The sequence below is a fragment of the Pipistrellus kuhlii genome, unplaced genomic scaffold (genome assembly GCF_014108245.1).
Source record: "Pipistrellus kuhlii isolate mPipKuh1 unplaced genomic scaffold, mPipKuh1.p scaffold_m20_p_14, whole genome shotgun sequence".
NCBI classification, from domain to species: Eukaryota; Metazoa; Chordata; class Mammalia; order Chiroptera; family Vespertilionidae; genus Pipistrellus; species Pipistrellus kuhlii.
Genome location: NW_023425449.1, coordinates 11,181,741 through 11,201,533, shown reverse-complemented (window position 1 = coordinate 11,201,533; position 19,793 = coordinate 11,181,741). Strand labels below are relative to the sequence as shown.

The 19,793-nt window shown below is 36.2% G+C and overlaps 1 protein-coding gene and 1 long non-coding RNA gene across 6 annotated transcripts in view; one reads left to right on the top strand and one right to left on the bottom strand.

Moving 5' to 3' along the window:
• The window catches only part of VPS13B (vacuolar protein sorting 13 homolog B), a 513,325-nt gene that overhangs the window by 306,894 nt on the left and 186,638 nt on the right, over positions 1-19,793 (top strand). The gene's annotated exons all lie outside the window — the stretch shown is intronic.
• Positions 885-1,407, bottom strand: LOC118718184. The gene is made up of 3 exons (XR_004987708.2): positions 1,327-1,407; positions 1,188-1,193; positions 885-1,106 (listed from the first exon to the last, which is right to left on the bottom strand). It is a non-coding gene; the product is annotated as an uncharacterized LOC118718184 (long non-coding RNA).

The window sequence follows — 19,793 nt, the reverse complement described above, 5'->3', positions numbered from 1 at the left end:
AACTCAGCAAAACCCAAATAAATAAAGAAATTAATAATCCAATTAAGAAGTAGACAAAGGACCTGAATAGAAACTTCTCTGAAGAAGACATACAGATGGCCAATAGACATATGAAAGGATGCTCAACATCACTAATCATCAGAGAAATGTTAATTAAAACTACAATAAAATATCACCTCACACCTGTCAGAATGGTTATCATTAATAAATAAACAAATAACTGTTGGAAAGGATGTGGAGAAAAGGGAACCATTGTGGAAAACAGTATGGAGTTACCTCAAAAAAATTAAAAAAAGGAACCGCCTAATAACCCAGCAATTCTACTTCTGGAAATATGTACAAAGAAACCCAAAACATCAACCAGAAATATATGCACCCCTAAGTTAACTGCAGCATTAATTACAATAGCTAAGACCTGGAAGCAGCCCAAATGCCCATAAAGAAATGAGTGGATACAAAAGCCGTGCACATTTACACAATGGAATACTACTCAGCTGTGAAAAAGAAGGGACTCTTATCTTTGCAACAGCATGGATGGACCTGGAGAGTATTATGTTAAGTGAAATAAGCCAGTCAAAGTATGATATGATTTCACTTTCATGTGGAATCTAATTAACAAAGTGAACTAATAAGCAAAATAGAGACAGACTCAGACAGAGGGTGTGATATGGGTGAAGGGATTAAGCAAAGAGGAAAAAAAAAGACTCATTGACACAGACAACGTTATGGTGATTGCCAAAAGGACAGGGGTGTGGGTGGAGGTAGAAATGGGTAACAAGAAGGTGAATGGTGATGGAAGGAGACTTGACTTGGAGTGGTAAGTACACAGCACAACATACAGATGATATAGAATTGTACGCCTGGAACCTATAAAGAAGATTTGCAGATCCTTTTCTCACATCACGGTGATATCAAATGGATAGACTTTGTCAGAGGAGCAAATGAGGGGATAATCCTATCGATATTTAAAGAAAAAGCTAAGGAAGCATTGGATAAAGCCAAAGATGCAAAAAGGGTTTTAAGGAACAAAAAAACAACAGGGAAATCCTAGATGGACATGTGGGAAAGAAGCATTGAAGAAAATCATATTAGATCAACAAGAATCCCTAAACCGTGGTCGGCAAACTGCAGCTCGAGAGCCACATGCGGCTCTTTGGCCCCTTGAGTGTGGCTCTTCCACAAAATACCACAGCCTGGGCAAGTCTATTTTGAAGAAGTGGCTTTAGAAGAAGTTTAAAACATTTGGCTCTCAAAAGAAATTTCAATGGTTGTGCTGTTGACATTTGGCTTTGTTGACTAGTCAGTTTGCCAACCACTGCCCCAAACAAATGGAAGTCAAAAGTTTGCAGATTTAAAGGAAAGGAAAGGGAGATAAAGCTGCCCAGCCTTTCTTCTGCAAAAGAAAAAGTACAGTTTCAGGCAAGAAAACTAACTTGATAGTGATGAGTGAACATGATAAAAATAGTGCATCTGAACCAATAAAAAGAGCAGAAGAAGAAACAAAGAACTTTCTTCAAAACAGTAGAAAACAAAATGATGCCAAAGACCTGTAGTTAGTAAACAAATATTTTATTAGTTTTTTAAAATAGGTTTTCTGACGCTTTTGCCTCTGGAGGCTTTTAAAAAGAAAACTGAATTAGATCCACTTCAGTGTAGACCTGTAAGAAAGAATTTTTTGTTGTTGCTGTTTAGCTTGTCTTTGTTATTCAAATAGGATTTTTTTTTAATGTTCAGTATTATTTCATATTCAAATATCAAAAGAAAAATTCTCGTACTAACTTGCCTTTGTAATATGAATATGTATTAGTACAAACTAACAAAATATGTAATATATAGCCGAAACCGGTTTGGCTCAGTGGTAGAGCGTCGATCTGCAGACTGAAAGGTCCCAGGTTCGATTCTGGTCAAGGGCATGTACATTGGTTGCGGGCACATCCCCGATGTTTCTCATCGACGTTTCTGGCTCTCTATTTCTCTCCCTTCCTCCTCTCTGTAAAATATCAATAAAGTATATTTTTAAAAAGGTAATATATAAAAAGTGGGGGGGGGGGGGGGGACGGGGAACCTCCTGTGATTAGATTGAGCTCACCCACATAACCCAGCATAATTTTCCAATTTCAAGATCTGCAACCTTAATCACTTCTGGAAAGTCCTTTATTTCATATGAGTAACATATTAAAGGATCTGGGGAGCAGAATGTGGACTTCTTCAGGGAGCCATTATTCTGCCAGACACAACGACATTGGAGTTGTATCTTCTTTCCACTTGATAATAATGACCAATGACATAGTGTTACTGACTCAAAAAGCAAGTTTTACGCTACCTACCAAAGACAAAACTAGGTATCTCATCCAGAGTCACAAACAATAAAAAAAAAAAAAAAAAAAAAAAGCCTCAGTGTGTTTGTTAGTAAAGGACACAATTCAGAGAAAAGTATTAGAAATTGCTTATTGTGTATCTTATTTCAATTTGGAGATTAGTGTTATGCTATTATAACAATTTGTCCCTGACCTAAAATCATTATTTTTCTGAAAATTAAATGTTTCAAAACAAAAATAATTGCTGGCATTTTCTCCATTGCTTATAAATCTCTTTAATGTATGATTTAATGAACAACAGCTAGATTCTCATATCTGGTACAATATTCAATCTGTTCCAATATGCTATTTTAGTTGAAGTATAGGATGAAAAATCCAGCTTCACACAGATATGTTAAGGGGGTATTTTAATAACTTTTAAGGTATTCTTCTTTGATATATAAAAAAACTTGAGGTATGGTAGTTTCTTTTTTTAATCTACTTACAAATTATGTTTCCCAGAAATGTTAAGATTGATGAAAAGTTATGTCACTTTGAGTAGAAACAAATATTTTGTTATTTTGGAACATTCTGTTTTTTAAACTTATTTCTACTACTTGAACTACTTCCAGTAGTTTCATTAATCTAAAGAAATTTGGAAAGTAAATAACCTCATTTTAAAATGAGAAAACATTGTAAATCAATTTTTATTTATTTGTCTAAGGTTGACCAATTAACTTGATGTTCATTTTAAGTTGAAACCAAGTGTTCTGATTCTTAACTCTAATGCTTTAGCTTTTATAGGCTACTTTAATAGAAAAGCTAGAGAAACCCTAGCAAAAGACCAAAGTGAGGGCCTAATTTGTCTGGGACATTAAATAATCATCTTTCAGGCTTCAAATGTGATTATATAGAGACCCTGGCAAGGTAGCTCAGTTGGTTAGAGCTACATTGTCCCAATGTGCCAAGGTTACAGATTCGGTCTCTGGTCAGGGTACATACAAGACTCAACCATTGAGTGCATGAATAGGTAGAATAGCCAATCAATGTTCCTTTCTCTCCCTCCCTCCCTCCCTTCCCCTTTCCTCTCTGTCTCTTAAAAAAAATCAATAAATTATTAAAAAGTGATTATATAAATATTCTTAGAGTTTAGGGAAATGCATGATAGTGGTCAAAAAGTACAAACTTCTAGTTAAAACATGAATGAGTTTTGGTAATCAAATGTAGAGCATGGTAACTGTAGTTAACTTTGTATTATATACTTAAAAGTTGCTAAAAGAGATTTTAAATGTTCTCAACACACACACAAAACTTGATAGTTAGGTGAGGTGATGGATGTGGTAACTAACCTTATTATAATCATTTCATAATATGTGCATGTATCGAATCATCACAGTGTGCACCATAATGTTACACAGTATTATAGACCTATTGTATTTTCATAAAGCTAAAAAAATACTCTTAGATTAGCAACTGAATATGAATTACTACATGCTCAGTATGTGAAATTTGTGCAGTAGTGGGGTGGTGTCCCTCAGCTAGCCTGCACCATATCCAATCTGGGATCCCTCAAGGGATGCCTGACTTCCCTCTCAGAATCCAGGACTGCTAGCTCCAACCACTCACCTGCCTGCCCGATTGCCCCTAACTTCTTCTGCCAGCCTGATCATCCCCTAACCATTCTCCTGCCAGCCTGATTGACAACTAACTGTTCCCCTGCTGGCCTGATTGCCTCTAACTGCCCTCCCCTGCCGGCCTGGTCCCCCGCAACTGCTGTCCCTTGTAGGTCTGGTCCCTACCAACTGCCCTCTCCTGCTGGCCAAATTGCCTACAACTGCCCTCCCCTGCTGGCCATCTTGTGACAGCCATCTTTGACCACAAGGGGGGCAGTCAATTTCACTTCCCCTAAGTAGTGTTCTATGGAGAGTTTACTAGCAAACAGATTAAAGGAAAAAAATTAAGAATAAGATATACATTTAGTTTTAAAACCTCTTACTGCTGCAAAAATACATACGACTGTTGCAATAAGCTGAATGAATTTGTTGTATAAAAATTTGCAAATTGCCCTGGCGGCATGGCTCAGTTAATTGGGTTTCATTCTATGCACCAAAAGGGCACAGGCCTGATCCCTGGTAGGGGGCATGCAGGAGGCAGCCCATTGATATTTCATTCTCACATGGATGTTTTTCTTTCTCTCCCTTCTCTTTAAAAATCAATAAAAATACATAGTTGTTTAAATCTACAAATTAACTTTCCATATAAAATGCAATAAACATAAAATAAATTATGTATGGACATTTTATTAGCTGGTTGAAATATGGTTGATTTTTGTCAGTGCTTGATTTGTGAGTAGCTTTGGCAAAAAAAAACAAACTATACAATTGGGAAGAATTTTAGAGTGTATATCAATAAAAACTCTTTTATTACATGCAATAGCTTATTTAATTCTCAAATAGCTATGTTGGAAAGATACTGTTAGTACTAAGAAGGCTTTGGCTTTTGTAGTCACTGCCACATAGTTATGTGTTATGGGAGTAATTTCATTGCCTAAAATTGGGTTTTCACCTTCTAAGCAGTCTTTTAAGCAGTTTTCTGCTTTAGAACAGGAATTTTGTAGTAAATGTTTTGTTTTGTTTTTCTAAATTTTTTTTTTTTTTTTTTTTTTTTTTTTTTTTTAGCAGAATCTGACTTTAGTTTCTATTATAACACTAGTAAAATGACTGGAAAGTCTCTTAGTCTTTATATAAACCTATTTTTTTTTCTTTCTAGAAATAATGTTCTCAGAGTATGGATTTCATTAATTTTTTCCATAAAAATACAGATGGATGAAGGATAATATATATATAATGGATAATTTAATTTTACTGATTTTAGGGGGTGGAGCAGAGAGAGAGAGAGAGAAAGAGAGAGATCGATCACTTTGTTATTCCACTTATTTATACATTCATTGGTTGGTTCTTATGTCATTGACTAGGGATTGAACCTGCAACCTTGCCATATTGGGACAATACTCTAACCAACTGAGCTACTCAGTCAGGGCTATGTGTAAGAATTTTAGGAGTCTATGTCTGAGGACTCAAAATGATAAAGCTGATAATGATGGTGATCATATAGTATATACTTACTAGTTAAGCATGGTAAGCACTCTTGGAGCATTATCTAGGTTCTTTCTTTAACCTCATAAAATATTCCCAAATTCCAAAAGGGGAACTGAGACACTGATTCTCTCCCCCCTACCCCAAAGATCATATAATTGGTAAGTGATGAAGCCATGATTCCAACTCAGATTGTAGGTCTCAAGTGCTTGCTGTCTTTGCCATTAGACCAACAGTCTGCGTTTCTGATCCTGGTTTTACCACTTACCATTTGTGTGTTTGGGCATGTTTCTTAACTTGTTTAAACTTAGATTTTTCTCATCTATAAGATACAAATAAGAGTAGCTGTTCTTAGCTTTCATAACTTTATTAGGCCACAAAAATGTTGGCTGCATTTTGGGGCTTGCGAGGATAAGTCAGGGTATAAAGGGCTCCGCACAGTTCTTGGTACTCAGAGTGCTCAGTAATAACATCTGTGGCAGCGATGATACTGCAATAAAGTCTCTTATTGAGTGCCCAGTTCCTGCCCAATGGCACTTACTACTGCGCAACAATAGTAGATACCATCCTAACTGACTCCGCATTCTGTCTCATGTTAAGCCAGTCCATTATAGACAACAACCAGGAGTAATTATTCCCAAGTTTATTTAGGGTTATATACTCCTTTGTTCAAAAACCTTCAATGCTTTCCCTTTGCCCACTGAATTAAATGAGAATGCAGCCATTTACTTGAGGCTTCTGCTTATTTCTCCTGCTTTATCTTTTCTACACAGAAACCAATAATCAGTGATAAATTCATGTTTTCTAAATCAGTGTTTTACTCTTACCAAAATGGAGTTTTCTTAGGCAATTAGAGCAATGTTTTGTTTTTTTATTTGTTTGCTTACTTATTTACATTCCTATTTGTCTACCTTTGTATTAAGCCATCCCCTGCTTCATTCAGCAAGATTCAAAATACAGGCAGGAATAGCATCTTTACTTCATTCTGTATCCCAAGCAGGACACAGCATAAATTCATTTATGAAACTAGGTGCTTAGTATGTCCTGTTGCATGGACTAGTTAGTAGCCTGGAGCATAATTTCAAAGTGAAAATGTTTGAAGGCCTTCATACTATTTGGTGGTAAAGTCTCATGGATGTCAAAGCACCTCAGGACCGGAATGAAAGGTTAGGTAAATGTAAAGCTAGGTAGATACAGTTTATTTTAACATGGTGGCATCCATCAAAAAAGTATATACTTGGAAAAAACCATTTAATCTTAGAAAAAAAAAAAAAAGAAAAAAAAAAACAACCCAAGAAGATATTGGCCTTTGGCTTTGTGTATATGGAAGCCTCTTAGTACTTACTTAATTTCCACTCCTCCTCAATTAAATAAACAAGAATAAATTAAATGACAAATTCAAGGGAGTACATAGATTTATACTTAGAGATTACTGATAGTCTGTGTAGGCTAATGTGATTTCACTGGAGAAAAATAACTCCATGAAAAATCTTTTATCTTAAATTATTATTCTTTTAAAAGTGTTTCAGCATGAGAAAGAAGTCTCATGGGCTAGGTTGATTTTAACCTGAGTTTATATGAGGATTTGGACTTGATCCAGATTATTTAAAAAGAGCTCTGCCTTGCTTGATTATTTAAAATAGAATTTAATGCTTTCATTACTTGAATTAAATGTAAATTTATTTTATTTCGTCTCATACTAAAGCAAAAGGCAAATGCCTTTACCAAGTTGCATTGTCAAATTTTTCCTTGTCAAAATCCATATCAAAAGGTTTATTTTATATCTATTAAATGTGCCTTTGTTTCAATGCAATCTTCAGCAATTTTTATTATATTAGTAATTATATTATTAATCTTCTAATGAAGTAATAAAAAGCATAGAATGCATAGAAAAACTTAATGACTTAGAAAGGTTGGCAACCTGTTTGATTTCTCTGAGTCTGTTTCCTCATCTGTAAATTTGGGAAATACTCCTTAATTCTCATCTGTAAATTTGGGAAATACTCCTTAATGACGTAACCACTTAATGACTTAGAAAGGTTGGCAACCTGTTTGATTTCTCTGAGTCTGTTTCCTCATCTTTAAATTTGGGAAATACTCCTTAATTCTTAACCTTATTCATAGAAGAAATTATATGATTTAAAAAAACACATAGGCTTGGCTCTTAGTAGATAACTCTTACCGTATTTTCCGGCGTATTAGACGACCCCCTAATTTTACAGTTAAAACATAGGTTTAGGCCTATATTCGCTGTATAAGACTACCCCCCCCACTTACGAGGCAACACCAGTTCTTTTTTTAATAGACCGCCTCTCTGACTCTGGCCAATCTGAGCAGGCTTTTTACTAGAACACAGGGTCGTCTTATACGCCAGAAAATACGGTAAATATTGTAGTAATTAGCACTGCTGGAATTTGCTGCCATAGGTTAATTTATAAGTTTCTTAAAAAGTTCTTTTAAATAAGGAAAACTGTACACTTAAATATGTTTTGACTGTTTTATTTGATAATTTTCTGAATTTTCTTTGAATTATTCCACAAATCTATATTAAATTAGAATTTGCCTGCTGTGGTATTATGAAAATAAATCTGAACTAGCATCAGAGGGATCTTGGCCAAGTCACTTTACCACTGCGGCCTTTAGCATCCTCCTGTATAAAATGAGAGAGTTAAGACAAGGGAATTGCGAAAGTCAAGTGGAAGCCCCTTTCAGTGCTAGAATTCAGTGATTTTTTTTTGGGAGGGGGGGGCGGAGGGTAAGGGGGTATTATTCTGATTCATTTTAAAGGTCCAACTTCTTTTTATTATTCTGTTGTCCTTGCTCTTTAATTGATGTTACATATATGTATGTGTAAGTGGGTGTTTTCTAAATTTGATGATGATAATCACTAGAGATGCTCATGAAAACTGGTTGAAAATCTTTAGAGATTCAGATTCAATAGGTGTTTGGCCCTCGGAATCAATAGTTTAGTAAGTGTCCTATCATCAACTCAGTTTAAACTGCTATGTTCTTTTACTATATTTTACCTAAAAGCTAATTTGGACTTCTCTACTCTTTTGGGAGGCAGGGGAAGAATCTGTTGGGAGTAGTCTCTGAACATTTACTTCATTCAACAAATGTTTATTGTACATTTACAGTGATAATAAAAGAGTGAACTGGCTAGTTAGAGAATTATAAAATAAAATAAAAACAGGATAGTGAGTAATAGATGTCTGAAAAAGAGGATGAGGAGCAGAGAATAATTAGTTCTGCCCATAGGGGTGAAGGAGATATTGGGCAAAAACTTGTAAGAAAGGTAACATTTGGGGTGGACTTTGAATGATGAATCAGTATTTCCCAGAAGAAAATGTGGGGAAGGTTTTACAAGAAGCAGGAACAATGTGGACAAGAAAGTGTACAAATATCAGATATAGCTGGGCAGTACTGGGATGGGTAGATCCGACAGGACAGATAAGCTGGAGAAAAGCTGTTCCTAATGTAATGTTAAAAAAGATTGTGCTTCATTCTGAGGACGTTGTAATGGAAGGAATGGAGAAACACGTAGGGATGTGTGCTTCCAGAAGTCCACACTGCCCACTTGTAAAAGGTGCCTTTGAGGAATGGCTACACACAAAAGGCCCGATGAGAAGGTAACGGTAGGCCCTACTAAGAGTACTAGGTACTGTGAAAGGCATTTACTTCATTGAACAAGTTTTTTATTGTACATTTACAGTCAGATGGCCTGGCCTTGAATTCTGGTTCTGCCACTTACCATCAGGTTCTTAAATTTTCTCATCATGTATTTGTGTTTTAAGTTTTTCATCTGTAAACTGGGACATACTAGTAACTCTACTAGTATTGACTGGAGTTATTATGAGGATGAAATGGAATTTTTTTTCTGTGTGAATCTAACTTAACTGACCCAATGCTAAATGAACTAACTTACCTAGACAATACATTATGTGGGCCCATGATATGCGAAGGTAGGAAAAGCTCACTAGTGGGTTATGTCTGTCAGTCGGTGGCCAGAGCAGGTTCGATCCTTACTTGTTTTTCCCATGCTCTGGCCAGGCCAATTCTTTCGGGTTAAGCACCATTTCTCTTTTAATGTAGTAAGCACTTTTCCTCCTATAAAATATCCCAGTGCTTGGAACGGAAACAGCATTAGGTCTTTGTAATTTGGGTAGTTTTTAGCACTGGATTGTTTAGTTTGTAAAAATATTTGATTTAGACTGAGCCTGTGGCCTGATGATGTTTAGAAGAGTGCCAAAGTGTAACTTGTAGGAGATGCCAGTAAAAACCATAGTTGGAAGCGGTGAATAATGGTTGCATCATTTTCCTGGTAGGTGTAACCAGGCCTGAAAATCCATCACTGCCATTTTAAAACGTGTTCCTAAGAACAAAGTCAACTGGTATTCTGCAAACTACGTTAAATACAAAGTCAGATACCTGCCATTGTCTTGCGTCGCTGGCCCATCATCTTCACGTTGTTAAGGAAGCTTGGTTTCATCACTGTAGCAGTAAACGTTTCCCTTGTCCTTTAATGAGCATTTTTATTCCAATGAAAACCTTGAAATATATATATTTTTTCATTGTGATTTAACTTTGATATCAGGCAAATTCTTAACAAAATTTTTGTATAGTGTCTTAAAACTTTTCCTAAAATAACCTCTCTTCAATAAATTTAAATTCTAATACAATTGGGGGCAAAAAAAGTACATTTGGTTAAAACAAAACAAAACAAAATTTTGTAACATGAAATAATCAGACCAACACAAAAGATCAGATATCTAGATGAATAAAGTACAACAAAATATTTTAGGACTCAACTGAAGTACATTAAATGTGTTTAATAGTGCGAGTGGCATTGATTAGCATAGAATACCTCTACAAATAATGACTGTACCTCTATAATTCCCTGGCCCCTGTTATGAATGAAATGCACCTCAAATCAAGCATATTTGTGTGTTTGCACAGCTGCCTTCACCTATATAAGAGAAGCAGACGTGTGCAGTGAATGGAATCAGAAAGCCAGTATGGGTCTGGGACTGGGTAGGGAACAGACAGAATGGGCAATGAATTATTGGCACCTGATAGATTTGAGTACATTGATACAGGCATGGAAGGCATGTGGCAAAAAGAAATAGTGTATTTCCTGTTTTTTCTTTAGCCTATAGACCTAGGACCTCTCTCTCAAGGGAGGGAGTGCCCCCCCTCGCCCTTCAAAAGGGTCACGTCGTATTAGGCATGCCCTCTTTGTGAGGAAGAGTGTGTGCACAGGTGCAGCGGGAGAACAGAACATGGGACTCGGCCTCATGGGAAATTAGGTAACTCGTGAACACAGGCTACTTTATCCGCAGCAGTTCTTGGGAATATTTCTGTACAACCTCAAGCACAGTTTATTCTTGTTTATAAAAGAATAAAAAAAAAAAAAAACCAGAGTGAGGGAGAGTGAGAGACAAGACTAACTCCTTTTACTTTTTTCCCTTAGTTGGCAAGCATTCCCACCAATCTGACTGAAAATGTGTCCCTTTGATCTGATGTTTGTATTGTCTTTATTTCATTTTTAACTTTATTTATACCTGAGGTGAGGACTGCAAGGAACACTTAAACACCAGGGGTGGGAGGAAGCTGGATATAAACCTACAGGAAATCCATTTTCAGACCAGGCCTGTTAGTAGAGTGACCCTAAAATTTATCATCTGAACAGAAAAAATGTTAGACTAACAGTGGACACTATTAATAAATAAGACAATAGGTGTGAAATATGACTGACTCGGGCCATCCCAGACACATGGCCATTTGAATGGAAGGATTGGTAGGAAGCTGTGTTTGCTTCAGCCCCAAACACCTTACTTTCTCTAAGGTTTCTGTAAAATATCAAAGGGAGATAGAAAAACAATAGATAAAATCAACAGAACCCTTAGATATACTGACCAAGAAAAAAAGATTCAGATTATTAAAAACTGAAATAAAAAGGACATCATTACCAACCTTCAGAAGTTAAAAAAAAAAAGTAGAAGAAAATACTATTACACACATATACAAAAATTAACACAAAATTGATCAAGACCTGGATATAAGAGCTAAAACTATGAAACTGTTAGAAAGAAAACATAGAAATGAACTTTTGTGACTTTAGAATACACAATTATCTGTTAGACATGGCACAAAATACTTAAGCAACCTAAGTGATTGAATAATAGCACTTAGTTAAAATTAAGCAAGTGAAAAGCCACACCTGCTAGAATGGCTACCATCAATAAAGCAACAAACAACAAGTGTTGATGGGGATGTGGAGAAAAGGGATCCCTAGCATACTGCTTATGGGAATGCACAGTGGTACAGCCACTGTGGAAAACAGTATGGCATTTCCCAAAAAAAATTAAAAGTAGAACTGCCTTTTGACCTAGTGGTCCCACTTCTGGGGATATATTCTAAGAATACCCTCCCCCCCAAAAAAAATACACAAAAAAACTCAAAAGAATATATGCACCCCTCTGTTCATTGCAGCATTATTTACAATAGCCAAGCTTTAGAAAGAGCCCATGTGTCCATCTGTTGAGCGAATAAAAAAGCTGTGGTGCATTTACTAGCACATAATGGAATACTGCTGGAAGAAAAATGAGGAAGGACCTCAGTCCTATAACTGCAAGGAAATGAATGGTCTTGGATGATGACCCTAAGCCAGACGAGAACTGTAACATCTTGATTTTAGCTTCATGATACCCTGAGCTGAAAACCCAGCTGTGCCATGGTGGACTTGTGACCCAATGAATGTGAGCTAATGAGTGGGCGTGTTTGGGGGGAAAAAAGGAAAAAGAAAGTGAAAAGACAACCCACGGAATGGGTGAAAATATTTTCAAATCATATATCTGGTAAGGAAACTTGTATCTACAATGTGTAAAGAATCCTGGCATATCAATAATAAAATTGGACAAAGGATCTGAATAGACATTTCTCCAAAGAAGATATACAAATGGCCAAAGAATACATGAAAAAACTATAAACATCATTAGACATTAGGGAAATGCAAATCAACAGCACCATGAGATACCTCTCTACACCCGCTAGGATGGCTGTGATCATAGAGACATAATAACAAGTGTTGGTGAGGCTGTGGAGAAAGTGAAACGTTCATACAATGGATGGGAATGTAAAATGTTGAAGCTGTTTTGGAAAGTAATCTGGCAGTGCCTCAAAAAATTAAACAGAGTTATATATAACCCAACCATTTCACTCCTACATAAATAACCAAGAGAAATGGAAACATATGCCTACACAGACACTCGTACCTGTTCAAAAATAGCTAAAATGTGGAAGCAATCCAAGTGTCCATCAAATGAATGAGTAAAATATGTTATATACATACAGTGAAATATTACTCAGCTATAAAAAGGAGTGTAGTACTGATACATGCTACAACAAGCCACATATTAAATAATCCCATTTCTACGAAATGTCCATAGTAGCTAAGTCTGCAGAGACTGAAAGTAGAGTAGTGGTTGTGTAGGGGCTGGATGGGAGGGAGGAAAGGGGAGCAGTGAAGGAAAGTGACTGCTAGTGGGTATGGGATTTCTTTCTGGAGTGATAAAAATGTTCTAAAACTGATTGTAGTGACAGTTCAACAACTCTGTAAATGTACCAAAAAACCATTGATTGGTATACTTTAAGTAGATTAAATACATGATGTGTGAATTGTCTCAGTAAGGCATACATTTAAAAATTATATCATGGAGTGGTCGACCTGCCCAGATTTGAGCTCTGAGTCACATGCATATGCATCCATGACACAACCATCCTGGGGCAACGTTGCTTTTATCTGGTTGACATATTATGTATTGTCTGCCACCCACTGACCCCATCGCCGTAAGGCTTTCTTTATAGAAGGGATACTGCGGCTAAAGTGTAGTTTGAAGAAGTCCTGAAAACGATGAACTCCAGAACCTTTTCCAGGTTTATTCATCTAATAGACTGTGATTCCGATGCATGGAAATGAGAACGTGGATTTGGCTTAGATCACTCTTACTCTAACTCCATGTCGACAACGGGAAGGCTGTGAACAGACAGTTCTTTCCCACGTCGCTGCACAGGTGTGGCTTGGTGGAAACTGGAGCTCAGCCAGTTCCCTGTGCAGTGCTCTGTCTCCCGGCTCTACTTCCTGTTCTTGAGTATAGTGATTTGCTAAAATAGAGACACCTGGTCCCAGCACCTTGCAAATGGAATTTTCCTTTCAGCATTTCAAAACATATTCCTGTATTGATGAAGGCTCTCTCTGGGAAGCCATCTGTCTGAAATCTGTAGTAATAAAAAAGCAAAACAAAACAAAACAAAAAACTCCCTAGGCCCTTAGATATTCATAGTTTCTATAGTTTTACTCCTTTTTCCTGTTCCTTTTTCCTTATTGCTTTATTCATTCATTTACATACAAAGCACCACTAGGTATGTAGCAGTGAACAAAATTAACTAGTTCAACAATGATGGGTTTTGCCATCTAATAAGGAGACATGTTAACAACAACAATAAGCTTTAGAGATTTCAAATTGTAGTAAGTGCTATGAAAGAAACAAATAAGGTTCTGAGATAGAGAATCTGTAGGTTATTATTTTAAAATAAGCACTGGTATTATATTGCCGGTGTCCAAATCCCAGGTTCACCATTTACTAGCTGTGTGATTTTGAGCAAGTTAACTTCTCTAGGCCTCAGTTTCTGTATCTTAAAATGGGGATAATAATAGTATCTAATTTATAGAATTGTGCTGAGGATTAAACGAATTGATACAGAAAAGTGCCTAACATCTAAGTGTACATAGAAAAATGCTTGACCAATCTAAACTTCCAATAGTTGTTATCTATGCGTTGGTGTCATTGTTTTGAATCCGTTAGTTAGGTTATCTTTGTTTCCATCTTGACCACCATCATCACTGTCATCCACATACACTTACCTCGCTTCATATACATTCTTTGTTCACAGTATTTACAGAGACTTGATGTGTGTGCTTCTGGACTCAAGAATCCTATAATCTACTTAAAAGATAGCATGTAAGGATGAAAAGAAACTAGCAATAGAAGGTAACATACGCAAAGTACCAGATAAGGGATAAAGATAGTGTCCTATGGGATTGTAGGAGAGAGAGAAGTTATTATGGGCTTATAAAGGGAAGGCTTAATAGAGGAAATGGATTCTTAAGGAGGGCATTCCAGGCTGGGAGAACAGCATGAGTGACAATGTGGAAGCAAGAAGGTGATTGTGAAGTTCGTAGTGGAGAATTTGACAAGAGGAGTGGTGAGGGATGGGTTAGAGAAGAGGTCCCAGAATTATTGGTTAAATTATTCAGTAGGAAGTGGTCTGCCATGCAGATTCTGAGCTAAGGTGATCAATAAGATTTCTCATTCATCTCCTGAAGCCCACTACTTCATACATTGCTTTCTTTCACATCACCTCACAGTCATCTTAACTGGCCATGCTACCTACAGTCTCTCTGCTCTCTCTTCCTCTACTCCTACTGCACATTTTCCTCATATCAAATTTTCTCAAGCACCATTTTGTATAATCTGCTTGCTAAGAACGTTCTTATCGTTTTCCATTGTCTAAAGCGGTATATCTCAAACATTACTGTGAATAAAGATTGCCCGGAGTTTGTTACAAGTGCAGGTCACCAGGTCTGACCTTCGGGTAAGATACTGCTGGCACGGGGCCTGAGAATCTGTTTTAACAAGTGCTGAGGGATTCTGACATAGGTGGTCAACAGGCTGGGCTCTGAGGAAGATTCGCATAATACTAAGAATTCAGGTTTCTTGTCCTGCCACCTATTGCCTTTTCCATACTCTTGTACATATATACATGCTCTTTTTTTTTTTTTTTTTTGTCTTTTGTCTTTTGTCCCTTTTTCACTTATGTGTCTCCATCAACCTCAGTGTTTTTACTGCTGTTTCGACAAGTACAAATTCTATCTTCTTTTAGTCTTGGTTCAGATGTGCCTGAAAGCACTTTTCGTAAATAAGTATCTTAAATTTAGAAGGCAGACTTTAAGTTTAACTGATCCTTATTATCTCCCCCCTCACCAGAGGACCTAAATGAGTACTTTGCAAATTATTCAGTTCATTTGTTCCTCCCTTAATTCCTTCTTTAAATATTTATTGAGCACCAACTATGTACCAAGCACTGTTCTGAGTGCTGGTGATTAAGTAGAAAAATAGGAAACGCTCAGAAATCCTGTTTTCATGGACCTTGCATTTAATTGGGACAAATGTCTGTAAGTAAATATTAGAAGTGTTTTAAGAGGAGTAAACTGACAGTGCTATATGTGATGAGTTAGGAAAGGAAAAGACCAGTGAAAGAAGCTAATTAAGGAACTCTTGAACTAGCCAATATAAAGTGGGAAGGCCAATAAGAATAGGAAATACAAAGCAAACAGTAGGAATAATTAATGAAATGAAAGAATAATCATTCTTTCATCCGTACTTGGTGGGATCAAGAAGGTATATTTAACATTTGAGCCTTTTGAGAAGGAACAAATAAATAAAATGTTAATGTTTAAAGGTGGTATTTTGGGGGAAAATATTTTTAAACGTTATGAAGATCTTTTAGATGTGTGATACTGATAATAAGACATCCAAAAAGAAATACTCAATAGCAATTAGAAATTTGCAGGTCTTGTAAGACCCCAGCCTTCTCCAATTCAACTTATGAATATTGTTTAAATTTCAGCTGTCCCAAGGCCAAAGCCTCCCAAGAAATAATCTATTTCTCACTCATTTGATTTTCTAGGGATGTGGCATGACTCCCATGTCTTGGCTTCATTTCTCTATTCTCCCAAGTGTTTGCCTAGAATGAGGTCTAGGCCCAACCCCAGAAAACTACCTCTAATTATAGCTCTCCCTTAAATAATTCTTAGCTGATTGGGGGTTTGACTTGCTGGAGGAACAGGAAGACATCATAATTGCACTAGAGAATCCTTTAAAATTTGGTATGGTGGTGATTGTCATCATCTCCTTATGTGAGGATCACTGTGGTCATGTATGTTTCTTGGGCAAACAGGCAAAGTTTGGAAAGGCAGATTATTATCGAATTAGCTAACACATAGATGGGTAGATGCTGCTTGATAGCCTGGAAAGTCATCTTTCTCCATTTTTCTAGTTGCTTAGGCCAAAAAACTCAAATTATTTTTGTCTTTTATTCTGCTCTCGTAATACCCAACATTCATCATCAAATGTGTGTGTGTGTGTGTGTGTGTGTGTGTGTGTGTGTGTGTTACATAAAATTATTCTGTGATGTTTTTTGAAAATTGCAGGTATTGTATTTTTTAAATCAAATTAAAGGTTTTGGAAACCCTGTATTGAACAAGTCTATCAGCACCATATTTCTAACATCATTTGCTTACTTCATGTCTCTGTGTCACAATTTTGAAAGAAGTTCTGTGGGTAAAATGCTAGCAAAACAGCATCACTTGCTACAGAGAAATTGCTCATGAAAGAAAGGGACACAGTGTGGCAAAACTTCATTGTTTTCTTGACCATTTTGCATTTCAACTCCATTGCACTATTAAGGTATTGATATTACTCACAGAGGATCCTTATGTAGCTTTAGTTTAGTTTGGATTTGATCTGTCATCATAAAATTAAAGGATAGCCAATAAGAACTGTCACCCCATTCTTTAGCAGTCACCGCCCTGATCAGTCAGCAGTCATTAACATCAAGCTATGATCCTTAACAGCAAAAAGATTCCAACTTGCTGAAGGCTCAGATGATGGTTATCATTTTTAGCAATAATGTATTTTTAATTAAATTTTATTGGGTCGACATTGGTTAATAAGATCATATAGATTTCAATGTACATTTCTATGATATGTATATTGCATTGTGTGCCCACAACCCAAAATCAAATCATCTTCTATCACCATACGTGCTTTAATTAAGGTATGTACATTCATTATAGAAAATGTGATTGCATACTTAAAGTGCATATAACTTTTATATGCACGAGAATACCAAAGAAAATAACCATGTGCTTGCTTTTTTGTGCTATTTGTTTGACTGTGGTGATCTGGAACTAAACCATAATATCTCTGAGTTATGGTTGTAGATGCTCAATAAGAGTTTGTTGAATGAAGGATATGAAATAAAATTTTATATCACATTTTGCTCAGTAGTTTTGACATTGGCTCTTTTGTCAAGAAGCTCCATAAATATTTTATGCCAGTAAAATTATTATAGCTAAAGTCCACACATTAACCATACTTGACTGAATGTAACCTTAAAATTAAAGGGATGAGGGGAAGTAGGAGAGTGTAAAGGGGGAATAATTGGTGATAGAAGGAGATTTTATTTGGGTCAGTGAATACGCAGTACAACGTACAGATGATGTGTTAAAAAATTGTATTCCTGAAACATATGACTTTATAAACCTATGTCACTTCAATAAATTCAATAAAAGGAAAAATAATAATAACATCATTTAAAAATAGAAAATTTAGCCCTGGCTGGGCAACTCAGTTGGTAGCATCATCCCATACACCATAGACCAAAAAGTTGAGGGTACAATTCCTGTTTAGGGCACGTATCAAGGGTGCAGGTTTGACCTCTGGTTGGAATGCATATGGAGGCAGCAGATCTCTCTCTCTCTCTCTCTTTTCCTTCCTGATTCCTCCTCTTTCTCCAAAATCAATGAAAAAGCATGTCCTCAGGTGAGGATTTAACAAACAACAACTTTATTTTTTAACTCATTTGGAGAGAGATAAGTGTTAAAAGCTAAGAACACTTTAATGGTGCTAATTTGGTAATTCTGTTGTGAATGTGATCTGAAATTTAGCAATAACAAGAGGCATTCTGATAAGGTCATCCAGTAAGCATATACCAGCTATGATTAAAATTTATGTTCTAATTCATAGTTTTTTGAGAAAGCGTTCTCAGGTATGTTCATACTTGGTTACAGTTTTATGTTTTAGAGATGATGTTTGATATTTGGGAAGAGGTAATCTACATTTTTCTCTCTGACTTTGAATCTTTAATTCAAGTAGTCCCACAAGACCAGGAATATCATTGAAGTGTAGGATGTATTACTATCACTAATATACAGAACGTTACGTTCTTAGAGCAGCAGGAATTACATGGGACATATCAGCATATGAAAATGTACTGGTGTTGTAGGGCTAGCTCGCCGGGGCTATGGTTACAAACATTTACCTGATTTAAAGAAAAAGAAAGAAAGAAAGAAAGAAAAAGAAAGAAAGAATACTGCACAGTTCTAAGAATTAAAGTGAGCGATTGATAGCATCAAAGCAGTTTTTGTGCAGTAGCAAAGAACAACAAAGTCCTTCTGGTAGAAAAGGAGAATTGTTTATAGGGAGCAAACAAGTGTTTCTCTTTGATATCTTGACCATTTGCATTTCAAGTCCATTGCATCATTAAGGTATTGATAACATGTAACAGACAGTTATAATATAGTTTTAGTTTAATTTGGTTTTATTTAATTGGCTATCACAAAGTTAAAGGTAGCTTATACCACACTGGTACAACCACTATGGACGGAAAACAGTATGAAGTTTCCTTAAAAAAAATTAAAAATGAAACTGCTATTTGACCTAGTGATTGCACTTCTATGAATATATCCTAAGAAGCCTAAAACACCAGTCAGAAAGAATATATGAAATTGTTTGTTCGTAGCAGTGCAATTTACAATAGCTAAGATCTGGAAACAGCCCTAGTGCCCAACAGTAGATGCATCGTGGTACATTTATCCAATGGAATACTATGCAGCTGTAAAAGAGAAGGATCTCTTCCCCTTTGAGACAACATGGAGGGACCTGGAGAGTATTACGCTAAGTGAAACGAGCCAGTCATGAAAAGACATATGTCACACAACCTCATATGTGGAATCTAATGAACAAAATAAACTGACAAACAAAACAGGTCCAGAGACATAAAAGCATGGAACAGACTGATGACTCTCAGAGAGAAGGGGATAGGAGCAGGAAGAGATTAACCAAAGAACTTATATGCATAAATGCATAACCCACGGACAGACAATAGAGCTTTGAAGGCCTAGGGAAGGGGAGGAGCGGGATGGAGGGTTTCTGTGGGGAACAGAAAGGGAACATGTTTTCAAAAATAAAAATAAATTTACATATATCTATATACACACATACATACATATAAAAGTTTGTAAATTACTCTTGCATAAATTACTCATGTCTTAAACTTCAGTAAAATCAAATGCATAGTAGAAAATACTGAGATTCACATTTTCCTGGTAGAGACTCTACAGTTAATTGAACAGGTTTGTTTATACTTAGTAAGTAAATAGAATATAAAATAACATTAGCTCAGTATTTTTGTTAAGTAACTATGTGACCAAGGAAATGCTAACTACTGGATAAAGTTAATTCTGGAAATACTTAAACCATTTTTTTTTTTTTTATTG